Below are 15220 nucleotides of genomic sequence, written 5' to 3' on the forward strand. Positions count from 1 at the left end.
ACGCCTGCGTTTTACAAACCACTCCCTGAAAACGGTCAGTTGCCACCCACAAACGCGTTTTTGCATAGCGAGCGATCAGGTCTAAACTGCACATGCATCGCAATGTGCAAGCGCGTCGCACGGGTACAAAACAGAACACCGCTCAGCGATGGGTTTATGCGAAGAATCCATTCGCACAGGCGATCGCAAGGAGATTGACAGGAAGAGGGCGTTTGTGGGTGGCAACTGACCGTTTTCAGGGAGTGGTTGAAAAAATAGGGCGTGTCCAAGCGTTTACAGGGAGGGTTCCTGACATCAGTTCAGGTGCAGGACAGGCTGAAGTGATCGCAGTGGCTGAGTAAGTCCTGGGCTGTTCAGAGACTGCACAAGATCTGTTTGTACAGCTCTGCTACACATGCGTTCGCACACTTGCACAGCTAAAATACACTCCCCTATGGGTGGCCACTATCTGATCGCAGCAGTGCAAAAATCGCTTGCTAGCGTTCAGGTCTGTATTAGCCCCACTGTCTCTATTTAAATATGTTGGGGTGGTGGTGGGGGGAAGGCACCAGGGGTGTATCTACCTATTGGCCAGGATGGCACTCGCCAGGTGCGCCAGGCAAGGAGGGGGCGCCGCACCAGCGGCCAAAGGGTAGAAGAGTAGTACTGTCAGATTGTACCTGGTGAGAGTCTGTTACTGCCGACACAGCGCCGGTGTCCGTCAGCACCGCACTGCACTAGTGGTCAGACTAGTGTCCGGCAGCACCGCACTTGTAATCAGACTCAAAATAAACTACAGCTCCCAGCAGCCCTTGTTGCTTGGAGCTCCCGGCAGCAAGGGCTGCTGGGAGCTGTAGTTTATTTTGAGTCTGATTACAAGTGCGGTGCTGCCGGACACTAGTCTGATCACTAGTGCAGTGCGGTGCTGATGGACACCGGCAGTAACACACTCTCACCCAGAGCTGGCCCTAGCCAATAGGCATTATAGGCAACTGTCTAGGGCAACTGGAATGCCCAGGAGCATCCGTTCCCAAGGCTAGGGCCAGCTCTGTTATCACAGCCAGCCAGGAGGAGAGAGGAGAGTTAAGGGCCCAATACACTTACTTACACGACATGACATTCTGTCATTTCATCTAAGATTTCCCTTCAACATCCCAGCAGCCTCCTGGGCGGCAGGATAGTAAAAAAAATAAGATTTTACTTACCGATAAATCTATTTCTCGTAGTCCGTAGTGGATGCTGGGGACTCCGTCAGGACCATGGGGATTAGCGGCTCCGCAGGAGACAGGGCACAAAACTAAAGCTTTAGGATCAGGTGGTATGTACTGGCTCCTCCCCCTATGACCCTCCTCCAAGCCTCAGTTAGGATACTGTGCCCGGACGAGCGTACACAATAAGGAAGGATATTGAATCCCGGGTAAGACTCATACCAGCCACACCAATCACACCGTATAACTTGTGATCTAAACCCAGTTAACAGTATGACAAACGTAGGAGCCTCTGAACAGACGGCTCACAACAATAACAACTAGAGATGAGCGCCGGAAATTTTTCGGGTTTTGTGTTTTGGTTTTGGGTTTGGTTCCGCGGCCGTGTTTTGGGTTCGACCGCGTTTTGGCAAAACCTCACCGAATTTTTTTTGTCGGATTCGGGTGTGTTTTGGATTCGGGTGTTTTTTTCCAAAAAACCTAAAAAACAGCTTAAATCATAGAATTTGGCGGTCATTTTGATCCCAAAGTATTATTAACCTCAAAAACCATAATTTCCACTCATTTTCAGTCTATTCTGAATACCTCACACCTCACAATATTATTTTTAGTCCTAAAATTTGCACCGAGGTCGCTGTGTGAGTAAGATAAGCGACCCTAGTGGCCGACACAAACACCGGGCCCATCTAGGCGTGGCACTGCAGTGTCACGCAGGATGGCCCTTCCAAAAAACCCTCCCCAAACAGCACATGACGCAAAGAAAAAAAGAGGCGCAATGAGGTAGCTGTGTGAGTAAGATTAGCGACCCTAGTGGCCGACACAAACACCGGGCCCATCTAGGAGTGGCACTGCAGTGTCACGCAGGATGTCCCTTCCAAAAAACCCTCCCCAAACAGCACATGACGCAAAGAAAAAAAGAGGCGCAATGAGGTAGCTGTGTGAGTAAGATAAGCGACCCTAGTGGCCGACACAAACACCGGGCCCATCTAGGAGTGTCACTGCAGTGTCACGCAGGATGTCCCTTCCAAAAAACCCTCCCCAAACAGCACATGACGCAAAGAAAAAAAGAGGCGCAATGAGGTAGCTGTGTGAGTAAGATAAGCGACCCTAGTGGCCGACACAAACACCGGGCCCATCTAGGAGTGGCACTGCAGTGTCACGCAGGATGTCCCTTCCAAAAAACCCTCCCCAAACAGCACATGACGCAAAGAAAAAGAAAAGAAAAAAGAGGTGCAAGATGGAATTGTCCTTGGGCCCTCCCACCCACCCTTATGTTGTATAAACAGGACATGCACACTTTAACCAACCCATCATTTCAGTGACAGGGTCTGCCACACGACTGTGACTGATATGACGGGTTGGTTTGGACCCCCACCAAAAAAGAAGCAATTAATCTCTCCTTGCACAAACTGGCTCTACAGAGGCAAGATGTCCACCTCATCATCATCCTCCGATATATCACCGTGTACATCCCCCTCCTCACAGATTATCAATTCGTCCCCACTGGAATCCACCATCTCAGCTCCCTGTGATCTTTGTGGAGGCAATTGCTGCTGGTCAATGTCTCCACGGAGGAATTGATTATAATTCATTTTAATGAACATCATCTTCTCCACATTTTCTGGATGTAACCTCGTACGCCGATTGCTGACAAGGTGAGCGGCGGCACTAAACACTCTTTCGGAGTACACACTTGTGGGAGGGCAACTTAGGTAGAATAAAGCCAGTTTGTGCAAGGGCCTCCAAATTGCCTCTTTTTCCTGCCAGTATAAGTACGGACTGTGTGACGTGCCTACTTGGATGCGGTCACTCATATAATCCTCCACCATTCTTTCAATGGGGAGAGAATCATATGCAGTGACAGTAGACGACATGTCCGTAATCGTTGTCAGGTCCTTCAGTCCGGACCAGATGTCAGCATCAGCAGTCGCTCCAGACTGCCCTGCATCACCGCCAGCGGGTGGGCTCGGAATTCTGAGCCTTTTCCTCGCACCCCCAGTTGCGGGAGAATGTGAAGGAGGAGATGTTGTTGACAGGTCGCGTTCCGCTTGACTTGACAATTTACTCACCAGCAGGTGTTTGAACCCCAGCAGACTTGTGTCTGCCGGAAAGAGAGATCCAAGGTAGGCTTTAAATCTAGGATCGAGCACGGTGGCTAAAATGTAGTGCTCTGATTTCAACAGATTGACCACCCGTGAATCCTTGCTAAGCGAATTAAGGGCTCCATCCACAAGTCCCACATGCCTAGAGGAATCGCTCCGTGTTAGCTCCTCCTTCAATGTCTCCAGCTTCTTCTGCAAAAGCCTGATGAGGGGAATGACCTGACTCAGGCTGGCAGTGTCTGAACTGACTTCACGTGTGGCAAGTTCAAAGGGCATCAGAACCTTGCACAACGTTGAAATCATTCTCCACTGCACTTGAGACAGGTGCATTCCACCTACTATATCGTGCTCAATTGTATAGGCTTGAATGGCCTTTTGCTGCTCCTCCAACCTCTGAAGCATATACAGGGTTGAATTCCACCTCGTTACCACTTCTTGCTTCAGATGATGGCAGGGCAGGTTCAGTAGTTTTTGGTGGTGCTCCAGTTTTCTGTACGTGGTGCCTGTACGCCGAAAGTGTCCCGCAATTCTTCTGGCCACCGACAGCATCTCTTGCACGCCACTGTCGTTTTTTAAAAAATTCTGCACCACCAAATTCAAGGTATGTGCAAAACATGGGACGTGCTGGAATTGGCCCAGATTTAATGCACACACAATATTGCTGGCGTTGTCCGATGCCACAAATCCACAGGAGAGTCCAATTGGGGTAAGCCATTCCACGATGATCTTCCTCAGTTGCCGTAAGAGGTTTTCAGCTGTGTGCGTATTCTGGAAACCGGTGATACAAAGCGTAGCCTGCCTAGGAAAGAGTTGGCGTTTGCGAGATGCTGCTACTGGTGCCGCCGCTGCTGTTCTTGCGGCGGGAGTCCATACATCTACCCAGTGGGCTGTCACAGTCATATAGTCCTGACCCTGCCCTGCTCCACTTGTCCACATGTCCGTGGTTAAGTGGACATTGGGTACAACTGCATTTTTTAGGACACTGGTGAGTCTTTTTCTGACGTCCGTGTACATTCTCGGTATCGCCTGCCTAGAGAAGTGGAACCTAGATGGTATTTGGTAACGGGGGCACACTACCTCAAGAAATTGTCTAGTTCCCTGTGAACTAACGGCGGATACCGGACGCACGTCTAACACCAACATAGTTGTCAAGGCCTCAGTTATCCGCTTTGCAACAGGATGACTGCTGTGATATTTCATCTTCCTCGCAAAGGACTGTTGGACAGTCAATTGCTTGGTGGAAGTAGTAAAAGTGTGCTTACGACTTCCCTTCTGGGATGACCATCGACTCCCAGCAGCAACAACAGCAGCGCCAGCAGCAGTAGGCGTTACACGCAAGGATGCATCGGAGGAATCCCAGGCAGGAGAGGACTCGTCAGAATTGCCAGTGACATTGCCTGCAGGACTATTGGCATTCCTGGGGAAGGAGGAAATTGACACTGAGGGAGTTGGTGGGGTGGTTTGCGTGAGCTTGGTTACAAGAGGAAGGGATTTACTGGTCAGTGGACTGCTTCCGCTGTCACCCAAAGTTTTTGAACTTGTCACTGACTTATTATGAATGCGCTGCAGGTGACGTATAAGGGAGGATGTTCCGAGGTGGTTAACGTCCTTACCCCTACTTATTACAGCTTGACAAAGGGAACACACGGCTTGACACCTGTTGTCCGCATTTCTGGTGAAATACTTCCACACCGAAGAGCTGATTTTTTTGGTATTTTCACCAGGCATGTCAACGGCCATATTCCTACCACGGACAACAGGTGTCTCCCCGGGTGCCTGACTTAAACAAACCACCTCACCATCAGAATCCTCCTGGTCAATTTCCTCCCCAGCGCCAGCAACACCCATATCCTCCTCATCCTGGTGTACTTCAACACTGACATCTTCAATCTGACTATCAGGAACTGGACTGCGGGTGCTCCTTCCATCACTTGCAGGGGGCGTGCAAATGGTGGAAGGCGCATGCTCTTCACGTCCAGTGTTGGGAAGGTCAGGCATCGCAACCGACACAATTGGAGTCGGACTCTCCTTGTGGATTTGGGATTTCGAAGAACGCACAGTTCTTTGCGGTGCTACTGCTTTTGCCAGCTTTAGTCTTTTCATTTTTCTAGCGAGAGGCTGAGTGCTTCCATCCTCATGTGAAGCTGAACCACTAGCCATGAACATAGGCCAGGGCCTCAGCCGTTCCTTGCCACTCCGTGTGGTAAATGGCATATTGGCAAGTTTACGCTTCTCCTCCGACAATTTTATTTTAGGTTTTGGAGTCCTTTTTTTACTGATATTTGGTCTTTTGGATTTGACATGCTCTGTACTATGACATTGGGCATCGGCCTTGGCAGACGACGTTGCTGGCAATTCATCGTCTCGGCCATGACTAGTGGCAGCAGCTTCAGCACGAGGTGGAAGTGGATCTTGATCTTTCCCTAATTTTGGAACCTCAACATTTTTGTTCTCCATATTTTAATAGGCACAACTAAAAGGCACCTCAGGTAAACAATGGAGATGGATGGATTGGATACTAGTATACAATTATGGACGGGCTGCCGAGTGCCGACACAGAGGTAGCCACAGCCGTGAACTACCGCACTGTACTGTGTCTGCTGCTAATATATAGACTGGTTGATAAAGAGATAGTATACTCGTAACTAGTATGTATGTATAAAGAAAGAAAAAAAAACCACGGTTAGGTGGTATATACAATTATGGACGGGCTGCCGAGTGCCGACACAGAGGTAGCCACAGCCGTGAACTACCGCACTGTACTGTGTCTGCTGCTAATATATAGACTGGTTGATAAAGAGATAGTATACTCGTAACTAGTATGTATGTATAAAGAAAGAAAAAAAAACCACGGTTAGGTGGTATATACAATTATGGACGGGCTGCCGAGTGCCGACACAGAGGTAGCCACAGCCGTGAACTACCGCACTGTACTGTGTCTGCTGCTAATATATAGACTGGTTGATAAAGAGATAGTATACTCGTAACTAGTATGTATGTATAAAGAAAGAAAAAAAAACCACGGTTAGGTGGTATATACAATTATGGACGGGCTGCCGAGTGCCGACACAGAGGTAGCCACAGCCGTGAACTACCGCACTGTACTGTGTCTGCTGCTAATATAGACTGGTTTATAAAGAGATAGTATACTCGTAACTAGTATGTATGTATAAAGAAAGAAAAAAAAACCACGGTTAGGTGGTATATACAATTATGGACGGGCTGCCGAGTGCCGACACAGAGGTAGCCACAGCCGTGAACTACCGCACTGTACTGTGTCTGCTGCAGATATAGACTGGTTGATAAAGAGATAGTATACTCGTAACTAGTATGACTATAAAGAAAGAAAAAAAAACCACGGTTAGGTGGTATATACAATTATGGACGGGCTGCCGAGTGCTGACACAGAGGTAGCCACAGCCGTGAACTACCGCACTGTACTGTGTCTGCTGCTAATATATAGACTGGTTGATAAAGAGATAGTATACTCGTAACTAGTATGTATGTATAAAGAAAGAAAAAAAAACCACGGTTAGGTGGTATATACAATTATGGACGGGCTGCCGAGTGCCGACACAGAGGTAGCCACAGCCGTGAACTACCGCACTGTACTGTGTCTGCTGCTAATATAGACTGGTTGATAAAGAGATAGTATACTCGTAACTAGTATGACTATAAAGAAAGAAAAAAAAACCACGGTTAGGTGGTATATACAATTATGGACGGGCTGCCGAGTGCCGACACAGAGGTAGCCACAGCCGTGAACTACCGCACTGTACTGTGTCTGCTGCTAATATATAGACTGGTTGATAAAGAGATAGTATACTCGTAACTAGTATGTATGTATAAAGAAAGAAAAAAAACCACGGTTAGGTGGTATATACAATTATGGACGGGCTGCCGAGTGCCGACACAGAGGTAGCCACAGCCGTGAACTACCGCACTGTACTGTGTCTGCTGCTAATATAGACTGGTTGATAAAGAGATAGTATACTCGTAACTAGTATGTATGTATAAAGAAAGAAAAAAAAACCACGGTTAGGTGGTATATACAATTATGGACGGGCTGCCGAGTGCCGACACAGAGGTAGCCACAGCCGTGAACTACCGCACTGTACTGTGTCTGCTGCTAATATATAGACTGGTTGATAAAGAGATAGTATACTCGTAACTAGTATGTATGTATAAAGAAAGAAAAAAAAACCACGGTTAGGTGGTATATACAATTATGGACGGGCTGCCGAGTGCCGACACAGAGGTAGCCACAGCCGTGAACTACCGCACTGTACTGTGTCTGCTGCTAATATATAGACTGGTTGATAAAGAGATAGTTTACTCGTAACTAGTATGTATGTATAAAGAAAGAAAAAAAAACCACGGTTAGGTGGTATATACAATTATGGACGGGCTGCCGAGTGCCGACACAGAGGTAGCCACAGCCGTGAACTACCGCACTGTACTGTGTCTGCTGCTAATATAGACTGGTTGATAAAGAGATAGTATACTCGTAACTAGTATGTATGTATAAAGAAAGAAAAAAAAAACACGGTTAGGTGGTATATACAATTATGGACGGGCTGCCGAGTGCCGACACAGAGGTAGCCACAGCCGTGAACTACCGCACTGTACTGTGTCTGCTGCTAATATAGACTGGTTGATAAAGAGATAGTATACTCGTAACTAGTATGACTATAAAGAAAGAAAAAAAAACCACGGTTAGGTGGTATATACAATTATGGACGGGCTGCCGAGTGCCGACACAGAGGTAGCCACAGCCGTGAACTACCGCACTGTACTGTGTCTGCTGCTAATATAGACTGGTTGATAAAGAGATAGTATACTACTAATATTATATATACTGGTGGTCAGGTCACTGGTCACTAGTCACACTGGCAGTGGCACTCCTGCAGCAAAAGTGTGCACTGTTTAATTTTAATATAATATTATGTACTCCTGGCTCCTGCTATAACCTATAACTGGCACTGCAGTGCTCCCCAGTCTCCCCCACAATTATAAGCTGTGTGAGCTGAGCACAGTCAGATATATATATACATTGATGCAGCACACTGGGCTGAGCAGTGCACACAGATATGGTATGTGACTGAGTCACTGTGTGTATCGTTTTTTTCAGGCAGAGAACGGATATATTAAATAAAACAAACAACTGCACTGTCTGGTGGTCACTGTGGTCGTCAGTCACTAAACTCTGCACTCTCTTCTACAGTATCACAGCCTCAGGTCAATCTCTCTCTCTCTCTCTCAACCCTAATCTAAATGGAGAGGACGCCAGCCACGTCCTCTCCCTATCAATCTCAATGCACGTGTGAAAATGGCGGCGACGCGCGGCTCCTTATATAGAATCCGAGTCTCGCGAGAATCCGACAGCGTCATGATGACGTTCGGGCGCGCTCGGGTTAACCGAGCAAGGCGGGAGGATCCGAGTCTGCTCGGACCCGTGAAAAAAACATGAAGTTCGTGCGGGTTCGGATTCAGAGAAACCGAACCCGCTCATCTCTAATAACAACCCGATTTTTTTGTAACAATAACTATGTACAAGTATTGCAGACAATCCGCACTTGGGATGGGCGCTCAGCATCCACTACGGACTACGAGAAATAGATTTATCGGTAAGTAAAATCTTATTTTCTCTGACGTCCTAAGTGGATGCTGGGGACTCCGTCAGGACCATGGGGATTATACCAAAGCTCCCAAACGGGCGGGAGAGTGCGGATGACTCTGCAGCACCGAGTGAGAGAACTCCAGGTCCTCCTCAGCCAGGGTGTGCCCCTGACCAAGTAGCAGCTCGGCAAAGTTGTAAAGCCGAGACCCCTCGGGCAGTCGCCCAAGATGAGCCCACCTTCCTTGTGGAATGGGCATTTATATATTTTGGCTGTGGCAGTCCTGCCACAGAATGTGCAAGCTGAATTGTACTACACATTCAACTAGCAATCGTCTGCTTAGAAGCAAGAGCACCCAGTTTTTTGGGTGCATACAGGATAACAGCAAGTCAGTTTTCCTGACTCCAGCCGTCCTGGAAATCTATATTTTCAGGGCCCTGACAACATCTAGCAACTTGGAGTCCTCCAAGTCTCTAGTAGCCGCAGGTACCACAATAAGCTGGTTCAGATGAAACGCTGACACCACCTTAGGGAGAAACTGGGGACGAGTCCGCAGCTCTGCCCTGTCCGAATGGACAATCAGATATGGGCTTTTGTGAGACAAAGCCGCCAATTCTGACACTCGCCTGGCCGAGGCCAGGGCCAACATCATGGTCACTTTCCATGTGAGATATTTCAAATCCACAGATTTGAGCGGTTTAAACCAACGTGATTTGAGGAATCCCAGGACTACGTTGAGATCCCACAGTGCCACTGGAGGCACAAAGGGGGGTTGTATATGCAGTACTCCCTTGTCAAATTTCTGGACTTCAGGAACTGAAGCCAATTCTTTCTGGAAGAAAATCGACAGGGCCCAAATTTGAACCTTAATGGACCCCAATTTGAGGCCCATAGACACTCCTGTTTGCAGGAAATGCAGGAATCGACCGAGTTGAAATTTCTTCGTGGGGCCTTCCTGGCCTCACACCACGCAACATATTTTCGCCACATGTGGTGATAATGTTGTGCGGTCACCTCCTTCCTGGCTTTGACCAGGGTAGGAATGACCTCTTCCGGAATGCCTTTTTCCCTTAGGATCCGGCGTTCAACCGCCATGCCGTCAAACGCAGCCGCGGTAAGTCTTGGAACAGACATGGTACTTGCTGAAGCAAGTCCCTTCTTATCGGCAGAGGCCCTGAGTCCTCTGTGAGCATCTCTTGAAGTTCCGGGTACCAAGTCCTTCTTGGCCCATCCGGAGCCACGAGTATAGTTCTTACTCCTCTACGTCTTATAATTCTCAGTACCTTTGGTATGAGAAGCACAGGAGGGAACACATACACCGACTGGTACACCCATGGTGTTACCAGAACGTCCACAGCTATTGCCTGAGGGTCTCTTGACCTGGCGCAATACCTGTCCAGTTTTTTGTTCAGGCGGGACGCCATCATGTCCACCTTTGGTCTTTCCCAACGGTGCACAATCATGTGGAAAAAACTTCTCGATGAAGTCCCCACTCTCCCGGGTGGAGGTCGTGCTGAGGAAGTCTGCTTCCCAGTTGTCCACTCCCGGAATGAAAACTGCTGACAGTGCTATCACATGATTTTCCGCCCAGCGAAGAATCCTTGCAGTTTCTGCCATTGTCCTCCTGCTTCTTGTGCCGCCCTGTCTGTTTACGTGGGCGACTGCCGTGATGTTGTCCCACTGGATCAATACCGGCTGACCTTGAAGCAGAGGTCTTGCTAAGCTTAGAGCATTGTAAATTGCTCTTAGCTCCAGTATATTTATGCGGAGAGAAGTCCCCAGACTTGATCACACTCCCTGGAAATTTTTTCCCTGTGTGACAGCTTCCCAGCCTTTCAGGCTGGAATCCGTGGTCACCAGGACCCAGTCCTGAATGCATAACTGTGGCCCTTTAGTAGATGAGCACTCTGCAGCCACCACAGAAGAGACACCCTTATCCTTGGAGACAGGGTTATCCGCTGATGCATCTGAAGATGCGATCCGGACCATTTGTCCAGCAGATCCCACTGAAAAGTTCTTGCGTGAAATCTGCAGAATGGAATCGCTTCGTAAGAAGCCACCATTTTTCCCAGGACCCTTGTGCAATGATGCACTGACACTTTTCCTGGTTTTTGGAGGTTCCTGACTAGCTCGGATAACTCCCTGGCTTTCTCCTCCGGGAGAAACACCTTTTTCTGGACTGTGTCCAGAATCATCCCTAGGGACAGCAGACGTGTCGTCGGAGACAGCTGCGATTTTGGAATATTTAGAATCCACCCGTGCTGTCGTAGAACTACTTGAGATAGTGCTACTCAGACCTCCAACTGTTCTCTGGACCTTGCCCTTATCAGGAGATCGTCCAAGTAAGGGATAATTAAGACGCCTTTTCTTTGAAGAAGAATCATCATTTCGGCCATTACCTTGGTAAAGACCCGGGGTGCCGTGGACAATCCAAACGGCAGCGTCTGAAACTGATAGTGACAGTTTTGTACCACGAACCTGAGGTACCCTTTGTGAGAAGGGCAAATTTGGACATGGAGGTAAGCATCCTTGATGTCCAGGGACACCATATAGTCCCCTTCTTCCTGGTTCGCTATCACTGCTCTGAGTGACTCCATTTAGAATAGGTCTCACCTAGCCGTCTGGCTTCAGTACCACAATATAGTGTGGAATAATACCCCTTTACTTGTTGTAGGAGGGGTACTTTGATTATCACCTGCTGGGAATACAGCTTGTGAATTGTTTCCAATACTGCCTCCCTGTCGGAGGTAGACGTTGGTAAAGCAAACTTCAGGAACCTGCGAGGGGGAGACGTCTCGAATTTCCAATCTGTACCCCTGGGATACTACTTGTAGGATCCAGGGGTCCACTTGCGAGTGAGCCCACTGCGTGCTGAAACTCTTGAGACGACCCCCCACCGCACCTGTTTGTACGGCCCCAGCGTCATGCTGAGGACTTGGCAGAAGCGGTGGAAGGCTTCTGTTCCTGGGAATGGGCTGCCTGCTGCAGTCTTCTTCCCTTACCTCTATCCCTGGGCAGATATTATGGGGACGAAAGGACTGAGGCTGAAAAGACTATGGCCCTCATTCCGAGTTGTTCGCTCGGTATTTTTCATCGCATCGCAGTGAAAATCCGCTTAGTACGCATGCGCAATGTTCGCACTGCGACTGCGCCAAGTAACTTTACTATGATGAAAGTAATTTTACTCACGGCTTTTTCTTCGCTCCGGCGATCGTAATGTGATTGACAGGAAATGGGTGTTACTGGGCGGAAACACGGCGTTTCAGGGGCGTGTGGCTGAAAACGCTACCGTTTCCGGAAAAAACGCAGGAGTGGCCGGGGAAACGGTGGGAGTGCCTGGGCGAACGCTGGGTGTGTTTGTGACGTCAACCAGGAACGACAAGCACTGAAATGATCGCACAGGCAGAGTAAGTCTGGAGCTACTCTGAAACTGCTAAGTAGTTAGTAATCGCAATATTGCGAATACATCGGTCGCAATTTTAAGAAGCTAAGATTCACTCCCAGTAGGCGGCGGCTTAGCGTGTGTAACTCTGCTACATTCGCCTTGCGACCGATCAACTCGGAATGAGGGCCAATGTCTTTTTCTGCTGAGATGTGACTTGGGGTAAAAAAGGTGGATTTTCTAGCTGTTGCCGTGGCCACCAGGTGCGATGGACCGACCCCAAATAACTCCTCCCCTTTATACGGCAATACTTCCATGTGCCGTTTGGAATCTGCATCACCTGACCACTGTCGTGTCCATAAACATCGTCTGGCAGATATGGACATCGCACTTACTCTTGATGCCAGAGTTTCGCATATATAGAAATGCATCTTTTAAATGCTCTATAGTCAATAAAATACTGTCCCTGTCAAGGGTATCAATATTTCCAGTCAGGGAATCCGACCAAGCCACCCCAGCGCTGCCCATCCAGGCTGAGGCGATCGCTGGTCGCAGTATAACACCAGTATGTGTGTATATACTTTTTAGGATATTTTCCAACCTCCTATCAGTTGGCTCCTTGAGGGCGTCCGTATCTGGAGACGGTAACGCCACTTGTTTTTATAAGCGTGTGAGCGCCTTATCCACCCTAAGGTGTGTTTCCCAACGCGCCATAACTTCTGGCGGGAAAGGGTATACCGCCAATAATTTTCTATCGGGGGAAACCCACGCATCATCACACACTTCATTTAATTTATCTGATTCAGGAAAAACCACATGTAGTTTTTTCACACTCCACATAATACCCTTTTTTGTGGTACTTGTAGTATCAGAAATATGTAACATCTCCTTCATTGCCCTTAACAAGTAACGTGTGGCCCTAAAGGAAAATACGTTTGTTTCTTCACCGTCGACACTGGAGTCAGTGTCCGTGTCTGTGTCGACCGACTGAGGTAAAAGGACGTTTTAACGCCCCTGACGGTGTTTTAGACGCCTGGACAGGTACTAATTGGTTTGCCGGCCGTCTCATGTCGTCAACCGACCTTGCAGCGTGTTGACATTATCACGTAATTCCTTAAATAAGCCATCCATTCCGGTGTCGACTCCCTAGAGAGTGACATCACCATTACCGGCAATTGCTCCGCCTCCTCACCAACATCGTCCTCATACATGTCGACACACAAGTACCGACACACAGCACACACACAGGGAATGCTCTGATAGAGGACAGGACCCCACTAGCCCTTTGGGGAGACAGAGGGAGAGTTTGCCAGCACACACCAAAAACGCTATATTATACAGGGACAACCTTTATATAAGTGTTTTTCCCTTATAGCATTTTAATATATATATACATATCGCCAAATAAGTGCCCCCCCTCTCTGTTTTAACCCTGTTTCTGTAGTGCAGTGCAGGGGAGAGCCTGGGAGCCTTCCCACCAGCATTTCTGTGAGGGAAAATGGCGCTGTGTGCTGAGGAGAATAGGCCCCGCCCCCTTTTCGGCTGGCTTCTTCTCCCGTTTTTCTGAGACCTGGCAGGGGTTAAATACATCCATATAGCCTCCAGGGGCTATATGTGATGTATTTTTAGCCAGAATAAGGTATTATACATTGCTGCCCAGGGCGCCCCCAGCAACGCCCTGCACCCTCCGTGACCGTCGGTGTGAAGTGTGTGACAACAATGGCGCACAGCTGCAGTGCTGTGCGCTACCTTCATGAAGACTGAAAAGCCTTCTGCCGCCGGTTTCTGGACCTTCAATCTTCAGCATCTGCAAGGGGGGTCGGCGGCGCGGCTCCGGGACGAACCCCAGGGTGAGACCTGTGTTCCGACTCCCTCTGGAGCTAATGGTGTCCAGTAGCCTAAGAAGCCAATCCATCCTGCACGCAGGTGAGTTGAACTTCTCTCCCCTAAGTCCCTCGATGCAGTGAGCCTGTTGCCAGCAGGACTCACTGAAAATAAGAAACCTAAAAACTTTTTCTAAGCAGCTCCTTAAGAGAGCCACCTAGATTGCACCCTGCTCGGACGGGCACAAAAACCTAACAGAGGCTTGGAGGAGGGTCATAGGGGGAGGAGCCAGTACACACCACCTGATCCTAAAGCTTTAGTTTTGTGCCCTGTCTCCTGCGGAGCCGCTAATCCCCATGGTCCTGACGGAGTCCCCAGCATCCACTTAGGACGTCAGAGAAATACATTGTATGCAAAAGGACCGCATACAGTATATATTTTACTATCCCAGCCATTCCTGCGGGATCAGACATATCACGAGTGCAGCACTCGTGATATGTCGAATCTAGGGTGATCCGATCCGATGCTCACGGGAATGCGCATCGGATCAGATCGGGTGTAGAGCACAACGAAAATGCCCGAATTCACCCAATATATCGGCCTGAATGCCCAAATTGGGGTGAATTCGGGCATTATCGTTCTAGTGCATGGGGCCCTTTAGGACGGAGGCTGCAGCAGCAGCAGCACACAGAGCCGGACCTCTGCTCACATAGGCAGGAAGTGACTTTACTTTCACTTTCTGCCTGCCCTGTGGCTGAGCACAGACGGCAGCTGCAGAGGAAGCACTGAGCCTGCGGAGCCAGAACCCTGCCCCAGCACTCCAGCATCACAGCACAAAGGTAAGATATGGATTGGGTAACGGGGGACTTATGGGGAGAGGAAGGTGGCTAATAACAATGCTATGGGGGGGGAGACCTATGAGGAGTGGGGGAAGGGGGGTAATGACACTGTTATGTGGGAGTGGGAGACCTATGATGAGTGGGGGAAGGGGGTAATGACACTGCTATGTGGGAGTGGGAGACCTATGGGGAGTGGGGAAGGGGGTAATGACACTGCTATGTGGGAGTGGGAGATCTATGGGGAGTGGGGGAAGGGAGTAATGACACT

At 48.9% G+C, this 15220-nt stretch overlaps 1 long non-coding RNA gene across 1 annotated transcript in view; it reads left to right on the top strand.

The window, feature by feature from the left end:
- Positions 1-14875: 14875 nt before the first annotated feature.
- LOC135050765 (uncharacterized) overlaps positions 14876-15220 on the top strand; it is a 41866-nt gene continuing 41521 nt past the window's right edge. Inside the window, exon 1 of the long non-coding RNA XR_010241798.1 lies at positions 14876-14952. This is a non-coding gene — a long non-coding RNA (uncharacterized LOC135050765). The remainder of the gene's footprint in view (positions 14953-15220) is intronic.

This window comes from Pseudophryne corroboree, chromosome 2 (genome assembly GCF_028390025.1).
Source record: "Pseudophryne corroboree isolate aPseCor3 chromosome 2, aPseCor3.hap2, whole genome shotgun sequence".
Lineage (NCBI taxonomy): Eukaryota > Metazoa > Chordata > Amphibia > Anura > Myobatrachidae > Pseudophryne > Pseudophryne corroboree.